The following is a 9,571-nucleotide window of genomic DNA, read 5'->3' on the forward strand; positions in this document are numbered from 1 at the left end:
TGCATTAGTTACTTGTTTAATTACTTTCTTTGATCTGCGGGATCCTGAGTCTGCGTAAGTAGCAAGTTCTACTTATTTGAGGTTGCTTTCTATCGAAGTACACGGTAGGAGCAAGTAGCTCGATAGTCCTGGGCGTGGTGCCCAGACTTGGCTAGCTATCTCAGGTTGTGTTCCACCCCATGGTACCGTTGTGGTAGGTGGCAGGTAGTGACAACCCTGTCCGTCCCTCGTAGTCCACCACGTTCGGGTGTTTTCATAGCAGTAGTGCCGACTGCCGTTGGACTCCCTTCTCACCCCAGTCTGAGTCCTTCCCTGAGGCCGCCAAAGCAGATCGAGTTAGTAGTTAGCTTGTCGCTAGGTAGAATAGTAAGTTATCTGGAGTTAGGCCCTTTACCCTCTTACCTTTTCTCTTTTGGTGTGTCCGGTTGAGTAGTTCGAGATTCGGTCGAAGCTTTACCATTCCTTGGATTCGATATCCCAGGTATACTCCTTGGTGAAGGCTACATCGGTCTCTGTATGCTTGCGGAGTAATTCGTTTAGGCTAAGGAGTGCCAACAGTGGATCATGAGTGGACTTACCACCCCTCGTGGCCACCGCTTTAACATTCTCAGAGACAGGAACAGAAGTAGCTATTTGAGCAAGAAGAGATTCAACATTTTTATTGAAACTTAACTAGTTTTTAAGAGTTGAAGACAAAGTTTCAAGCTTGGCATTTAAACTTTCCAGGGATTTGTCATTGACCAAAAGCTTTTTATTTATATTTTCATTGATTTTAACTTGGTCAAGAACAAGTTCTCTCAAGGGAGGTTGGTTTGAATTGAAATTCAAATTATAAGAAGGATTGTAGTTATTACCTCCCTGAAAAGGTGGACGTAGCTGGTTCCACCCCTGGCCTCCTTGTTGTGGACGGTACCCGTTGTTGTTGTTGTTGTTGAGGTAGGCGCAATCTTCACGGGTTTCGGGGCAGTCGTTCCCCGAGTGTCCATCATTACCACAGACTTCGCACGTGAAGTGCGATTCCATGGCATGAGCATAGTTTTCTCTATGCTTCTTAAGTTCGGCCCTTTTGCCGAGATGCTTCAGTAGGAGGTCCATTTTGGCAACGATCATATCCGTCTCCTTGACGGTATGCGTGCCCTTGGTGCGGGGTTGGAGTTGTTCATCACTCCACCCCTGATTGGAGACCATCTTCTCGACCAATGCTTTGGATTTGGCTATAGTCAGGTTGAGGAAGGCTCCTCCAACAGCAGCATCAATGTTGGCTCGAGATGTCGTTGTGAGCCCATTGTAGAAGCTTTGCAAGATGAGACACTCATCCATGCCATGATGAGGACAGGCCAGGATGTATTCCTGTAGCCTCTCCCAAGCTTCTGGGATGGATTCCATCCCTATCTGCTAGAAACTTGAAATTCTCCCGCACAGGGCATTTGTTTTGCCCAGCGGGAAGAATTTTGCGAGGAACGCCTTGGAGCATTTGGCCCAGGTGTTGATGTCCTTTTCTTTATAAAACCACTATTTTGCCTTCCCCAGGAGGGAAAAGGGAAACAGACGAAGCTTGACAATGTCGGCGGCGACACCCCGTATGACAACGGTGTCGCAGAGCTCCAGAAAATTCTGCAAATGTGCTTCTGCGTCCTCGTTCGTCTTGCCACAGAATGGGCTAGCCTGCACCATATTGATGAGGCTTGATTTTAGCTCGAAGTTCACGTCCCCGACATTGATGTTGGGGCCAGTGGCCACATTGTTGGTGGAGGGGACGGAGAACTCGCGGAGAATCTTTTCAGCCATAGCCTCAAGAACGTGTGGTGCTTCCGAAATGGGTTCCTGTGCCGGGAGGATAGCGAGAGGAGGAACGACGCGAGGTCGTGCCCTTCTCACGAGCCTCTCTGGATTGTCTGTGTAGTTTTCCAGCAGGGAGAAACCGGTCATACACTACCCCTGTCTTCTTTCAAATCAAAAATAAAAGAAGACATAAAGTGACATTAGCCTGAAAGAGTAAAGACTATATCCTGAGTACAAGGTCTAAGTTAATATTAGCACAATATCTTTGTTCACATGCCGTCCCCGGCAACGGCGCTAGAAATGCTTGTTGACATTTCTTAGCGCAATCACTAGGAATAAGGATGCCAAACCCATCCTAGCAATTGCACCCAAGGGGTGCCACTCTCGTGGTATAATCAATACGATTACAGATGGATCCGCAAGCGCATGGATATACCGTTGTAGCATTTCACCCAGAGAGTAAGGGTATCGTCATTTATTTGTGTCCCAAAGGACGGCAGCGGCAAAGGTATTGTACTCAACATTAACCATGACATTGTGCCTCATGCAATAGACAATACTCTAACAGGTGTAAGTACAGATAAAGAATAAGCAAGGGTAATACGACACAGCACACATCCACACTCCAAGAGGAAGGAATAAAGGAGAGAAACTATAAAACAAAGAACTACTCTATCCTACGTCAAGTCAGCTGGAGCTTAGGCTAGGTTAGGTGTTAGAGTGCTTCTATCCAAAGTTGGGGCCATGTTAGATCATGGTTCGGACTGTAGGTGCCAGGAAAATGGGATAGCGGGGAGAAGGTCCCGCACCAGAGTACATCCAGTCCCGTTACCTCTTTGCATGAACTCCTACACCGAACCCGAACGTCGGGGAGTACGCTAAACGCAACACCGCTGTTACGCTGGACGGACAAGGCTGTCACCACCTACCGTCTACCCCAGTCACACCGTGGAGCACGGTCATATTCGAAGGATCCCGCATACCCGAGCACCACGCTCGTGTATGAAGTCACTACTCTAGTGCCCCCAGGTCTCCCACCCTTCGGATGGACGAGTAAAACACTAGAGCATGCCCGAAAGCACAACGAACCTCTATCCGTACCCGGATCATCTGGCCTAACCAAGATCGTATCATAACTTATGAATGAACTAAGCATGGATTGATAAACTATCAAGATAGTAAAGCAACCATGGCAAAACTCTATATTATGAATAGAAGTCTGACAAGTCAGATACAAAGCCATACCAGGAGCCGAGGATTGCTCAACGACCCCGAGGACGACTTGCTCGCTAAAGAGAACTAGCCTAGCTCCACTACCTAGCTAAGAGAGCAAGAGAGAGGAGAGCCTTCTTGGAGAGAATGGAATGAAGTGTGTGTGTGTGTGTGTGTGTGTGTGTGTGTGTGTGTGTGTGTGTGTGTGTGTGTGTGTGTGTGTGTGTGTGTGTGTGTGTGTGTGTGTGTGTGTGAGGGGTGAGAGGGGGCTCTATTTATACTAGTGGAGGTCGGTTCCCGCCAAATGCACGTATGGAAGGTAATCAGGAGACTTGGGGCCGACTCCTCCTCGAAATGCACCTGGACGGGAGGCCGGCCAGGTTCGGCTGACCCAGGGGGTCGGCCGGCCCCACCTGGCCGCCTCTCGTCCTTATCCTTCTATAGCAGGCTGACATGTGGGCCCTGATATCTTTCCTTGTATGCATTATGCGTGGTGCGTCCGTTTGCTCTGCCAGATGGGCCCTCCTTGTAAGTGGGTGACGCCGGACGCGATATTCTGCGTAGTTGTATGGCGTCTGCTTCGTGTTTTTGTTTTATTTCGCTCCTGCTTATCTGAAATGTACAAAACTCGAAAATAACTATGGAGCAAGGTTAGTGATACAAATATGCGAGTATGGCATGCAGTTTTCCTTTATTATTGAGTATAGTTGACGGGTGAAAATGGCACTTAAGCACCGTCAACAGTTGTGTAAAGTGTATTTACTTAGTTGCATAACCATGACACGTATGAAGTAAGATGAAGACCACTGACTATACAGGGGTAAGTGATAAATGAATGATAATTAGGGGTAATGTGACACACACAGAACAGCCAACTCTCATGAATAAAGAATAAACATGCAATCCTAAGGTTAGTGGGAGCATAGACAAAGATTCCTGGTATACTATTCATATTAGCGGATAAGTTACATTAGCCACATTGCTTAGAGTTGCAGGTGCCGGGAAATTAGGGATATCGGGGAGAATGACCTGCACTGGAGAACATCCAGTCCAGTTTCATCTTTGCATAAACTCCTACACCGTACCTGAACGTCGGGGAGTATGCAAACCGAGAAGCAGCTTCCCGACGGACCGACAAGACTGTCACCACCTGCGGTCTACCCCAGTCACACAGTGGAGCACCATCATATCCAAAGGATCCCACATACCCGGGCACCATGCCCGCATATGAGGTCACTACCCTAGCACCCCCGGGTCCCCCACCCTTCGGATGGACAGGTAAGATGCTAAGGCAAGCCCGAAAGCACAACGACAGTAACACTGAGTACTCCACAATCCAGAGGCTATCGGCAGAATCGCCAAATGGGCAACGGAACTCAGAGCTCTTCACCCTGACTTCAAGCTAAAAACCGTCATCAAGTCGCAGGCAGTAGTCAACTTCATGGCAGAGTGGAGGGAAAATCAAATCCCAGCTCCAGCAAACATGGTAGAGTATTGAACAATGTACTTCGATGGCTCATTGAAAGCAGCCAGAGGAAAAAGCAGGTGTCCTCTTCATCTCTCCAATAGGACAGCAACTCAAATACGTCCTCCAGATCCTTTTTGAAATCTGCAACAATGAAGCCGAGTATGAAGCACTACTTCACGGGCTACGCCTGGTGATCTCCCTTAGAATCAAGAGGTTATTTGTCTTTGGAGACTCAAAACTACTCATCCAACAAGTGAACAAGGAGTGGGACATCAACAACAAAAGAATGGATGACTATGTCGCCGAGGTACGCAAATTGGAAAACAAATTCGTTGGGTTGGAGATTCACCACGTCGTACGCAACAACAATGTTGGCACCGACATTCTCTCCAAACTTGGATCAACCCGAGCCCAAGTTCCACCTTGCGTGTTCGTCCAAGAATTGCATCACCAGTCTATCAAAAAACCCACAATGGCCACCCTCGACTCTACCAGGCAGACGAAAACCAAGAGGTCATGATGGTAGACGTAGACTGGAGAACCGAAATCATCGACTTCATCACTAATTAAAAACTACCGACAGATAAAAACAAGGCAGCAACAATTGCCAGAAGAAGCAAAGGCTATGTCCTAGTGGGAGACAAACTCTACAAAAGAGGTTTCCATTCCGGTGTACTCATGAAGTGCATCCCACGAGAAGAGGGAAAGAGCATACACGACGAGATCCACTTGGGAGTGTCCGGAAACCACGCAGAATCAAGGACGCTAGGTGGCAAAGCTTTCAGAGCTGGCTTCTATTGGCCCACATCCCTGAAAGATGCAGAAATCCTCGTAAGACAATAGAAAAAATGCTAGTTCTCCGGAAAACAAGCAAAGGTACCAGCACACAACCTGATCCATCCCACCATCCTGACCTTTCGAAATCTGGGGGCTCGACATGATCGGCCCCCTAGCAAAGGCCATAAGAGGATTCATCTATGTGCTGGTCGCCATCGACAATTTCACGAAGTGTATCGAGTACAAGCCGGTGACCACACAGAGTGCAGACAGAGTTGTAGATTTCATCTATGACATATTGTACCTGTTCAACTTCCCCAACACCATCATCATCGATCTGGGATCGAACTTCACCTCAAAAACTTTCTAGGACTTCTGCGAGCAAAGCGCCATCATCATATAGGAGTCCATTATATAAGATGCCACATCACATTTACTAGAACTATCTATTTATGTCTTTCATCGATTTTCTTTGACTAATAGCATTCATGCATAGAATTTATTAGATTTTATGAGTACCACACTACCAAATCCCAATAGTAATAATACATGGAGGATCAATCATTAGCCGTTCAAGTCTCTCTCAACAAAATGAACATGTTTTCATATAATGTCGTTTACAAAAGAATATTACCATGCAATCACCTTAGTGTTTCTATTTTTAAATTTCATCTTAAAATTCTGTTTAAAATATTTCAGACTGCAACGTGCGAGACTGCGAGGTATTACCTAGTTTATATTATTCGTAGTGGAGTAGCAAAATTGTTTGGGTAAGATAAGAGATCCAATGTACCAAAAAATTCCGAAAGCCACTAATGGAACTTTACTCAATTTTTTTAATCGTGACTCTCTTCAATTTTTCCCGGCCCAGAGCGCTACACAGCCCAAATTGAGAAGCAACCAGTCAACCACTAATCCAATCCTTGCTGAGAGCCTCCGCCTCCCGATCCGACGGGGCCCATCCTACCTATTAGGGGCGGCGCTAGGGGTATACCCCTGTATGCCAAGGCATACCCAAGATTTAGAGAAAAATACAAATAAGTATTCATAGATGTATACTATCCTATACAACATATGGGCTCAATTCACCAGTCCAAAGCCCAGCAAAGCAAGAAGACCAATCCATCCCTCTTTATCTCTTGCTTGTGTCTCGCCCCGAGCGCCAGGCGCCGAGCCCCTGTCCCCCCCCCCCCCCCACCCCGACCTTCCGGCGCCGCCGTCCGCACACCGGCTCCTCCCGGCCCGGCCCCAGTGCGTCTCCGCCTCCACCCTCCGACCCTCCGGCCTCCGCCTGTCCGGCGGCAGGGGCAGCCGGGCAGGCCCCTCGCCGCGACGCCTCCCCAGCAAGCAGCAGCGAGAAGGAGGGGGCACCAGCTGGCTGGCGGGCCAGCGGCCAGCGGCGCCGACGAGTACTGCTCCTGTGCTCCACCCTCCCTGCACCCTTGGCCTTCAATTCAAGCAAGCCAGCAACTCAGCAAGGTAAAGGTAAGAGGAACACCCTAGATCCACCTCCATCCACTTATCAGTGTAGTATTCAAGATTTCCTCCGTCCCGTCTGATCCCGTCGCTGCTGCCTGCCTGTTGATTCCCCTCATCCCCTGCCGCCCACCCCTGTTAATCGACGCTCGCCGCCAGGCTCACATCCTGCTCCTGCGACTGCGAGTCGCGTCGCGTCCTCCCCGGCGCCGCCCAACGTCCGGCGTCTGGCGAGGCGGCGACCTGCCCAAGCCCAACTCCGGCCGACCACCAGCCCCCTGCGGCTCCCAGCACGAAGGAGCCAGCCACCGGCGGCCTACGGCCAGGTGCAGCCGGCGCCGCCGCAGCGGCCGACAGGACGTGCGGCGCCCCTTATGTAGCACAGCAGCAGCCAGTGGCGGAGCCAGGAATTTGGCATACCCAGCCACAAATTCCTGGCTCCGCCACTGCTACCTATGGCCGCGCCGCCGCTCGCACGTCCGCCGCTGCCGCGGCCCCACTTCGCCCCGCTCCCTCCGTCCGGCTATCCCCGCTCGGCCGTCTCCGGGCGACGGCGGCCAGCAGTGGGGGCGCGGCCGGGCCCGTGCTCTGCACCTGCAAGAACTGCAAGCAGCAGTACGACCCGACGGCGAACCACCCCTCAGCCTGCCGCTACCACACCGCCCACTTCGGAGGTAATCATTTGAAGTATACGACTAATTTGAGGCCAAATGTGCTGAACTGGCTTAGGTGGGATGTCAAGAAAGTTACCATCTGAAGCAATAAGTTCGCTCTTTGGTAGAAAGATTATTCATACTCAATGAACTTTTCTTTAGAGTTATCTCCATGGATCAAAATTTAAGAATAGGAGCAATTCTTCGTTCAAAACTGAAAAATGATTAGCTAATTTGGTGCGCAATTTCGAAGCTGTTCTGCGCAATTTGGGGGCACACACATTTAAGCTTTCCTATCATGAGCTGGTTTAGCCTTTTCCAGTTTTACATTAGAAAAACGTATGATTTCCTTGTGATGCACTAATAAGTCCCAGTTCTAAACTCTCACCAAGTTACAATGCTTACCCTTGGTAGTAATCTCCGTGGTTCTTTTAGCCCCATACTATCACATCCTCATGAGACAGCTTAGCAATCTGATTAGGGAGAGATATTAACCAAGGTATTTGTCATCAAACATTTCGGCTCATCACTTCCCTTTTGCTTCCATGCCAGGAGAGACAAAGAGAAAGTTTGAGAGTGTTTACGCTGGTGGAACCATGGATACCCCGGATTCAGGCAAAGTGTTCCAGTATTGGCATTGTTGTGGATCGGAAGATCCATTTGATGTGGGCTGTACTGCTTCTCCTCACTGTTCATATGATGATTGAATGGTTCATGATTGCGTTATGTTCTTTTTATTCTATTGTTTTTTTCTCATGGATACCAGTTCCCTGGTTGTTAGATTGTTCTTACATGGGAGAATGGATGGATGCATTGAACTCTTTCTAAATATAGTCTCTTGTTTACCTCTTTAATACTTAATCCTTGAATGTTCCCTCTGGATATATTTAGTTTATTCATTCGTTGATATATTGTATTGTAAATGCAAGTTTACTCATTATTCAATAACTCGTGTTGGCATCATGTTTCTTGTGATTGTCCTATGGTTTCACAGGGATTCCGATTCGTAGATTCCCTTGTAATATTTTTCACACAAGGGAAAGTAGATAGATGCTTTAAACACAGTCAGGTGTTCTTTCTTGATTAGCTTCTTTATTTCTTGGAAGTTAAATCAGTCTTGATATGTACTGTGATTGATTCAGTTTCATAAATGAGATAGAACATGCCAGTCTGCTCTCCACTTCAAACTGAGTATCAGTTGTCTTTAGATAGAACATGTCAGTCTGCTCTCCATTTCAAACTGAGTATTAGTTGTGTCTTTGTTCTGTTCCTTCCCCCCAGTTTACATAATTTCTAGAGAGATTTAGGGCTTACTACTTGGGAAAAGTTTATTCTATATTTCAATGTGCACAAGAAAACTCAATAATCAGCATAAAAAATCTACTTTTCCGTTGGTTTAGGCAAATGGATTTTTCAAATAGATGATGCACTTGATGCATTGAGTGTGTTCTAGACAATGAACCAGATGTAAAGCTTTGCTAGCGAGTGATTCTTGGTTCTATTGTTTCTTGCCTTCTTTCTTGGGATCTCAACTGGCCTTTTGATAACTTAATGCTTTATTGTCAAGGACAAGAATTTTCTTATACAGTGGAAATATTCTTATTTTTTATATTATTTGCTATAAACTTTACCCTCGACAATTGTCAGTCCTCTCATCTAAAGCTTGTTTGGGTGGCATATTTACACATCAGTATAGACTATACGTGGTGGTGGTCCAGTTCTCCTGGTTGCTAGAAACGACCATGTTTCATCGCTTCAATTTTTCATAGAGGAATTACAAGGGGTGAAAATTTATTAATCCCCCTGCGGCAACACACAATCCTTCTAGGATTGATACATCACCAATACCTTATCAACTAAGTTGGTGCCCTTTATGTTTCACATCACTTGTGACTGAAATGATATAAAGTGAATTCAGTTTGCCAATGGTTTTGTTAGATTTATCCAAGTATGTAAATGGTATAAAACTTATTGTTCATTTCCTTGTGGGTTCACTGATTTATGACAGACTGCATCTGAGTTATACTAGTAAGCTAGTTTGCTGACATTAGATGATCATATAGTCGGATGGAGAACAAACTTTTAATTCAGTACGTATCTTTTATGCTATATAATTGAAATATTCCTGCGTGAAATGATGGTTTTTGGATTGTTGTTTTGCAATGTCATGCTTACAGCTCTGCGTTCAAGCGGGCGGGCGGCG

The 9,571-nt window shown here is 47.0% G+C and overlaps 1 non-coding gene and 1 pseudogene across 1 annotated transcript; both read left to right on the forward strand.

Annotated features, from left to right (window-relative positions):
- The first annotated feature begins 1,318 nt into the window (after positions 1 to 1,318).
- On the forward strand, positions 1,319 to 1,427 carry LOC120680371. The gene has a single exon (XR_005677638.1). It is a non-coding gene; the product is annotated as a small nucleolar RNA R71 (small nucleolar RNA).
- Positions 1,428 to 7,155: 5,728 nt separating this feature from the next.
- On the forward strand, positions 7,156 to 8,331 carry LOC120677258 (annotated as a pseudogene).
- The last annotated feature ends 1,240 nt before the right edge of the window (positions 8,332 to 9,571 follow it).

Source organism: Panicum virgatum, chromosome 6N (genome assembly GCF_016808335.1).
Source record: "Panicum virgatum strain AP13 chromosome 6N, P.virgatum_v5, whole genome shotgun sequence".
NCBI classification, from domain to species: Eukaryota; Viridiplantae; Streptophyta; class Magnoliopsida; order Poales; family Poaceae; genus Panicum; species Panicum virgatum.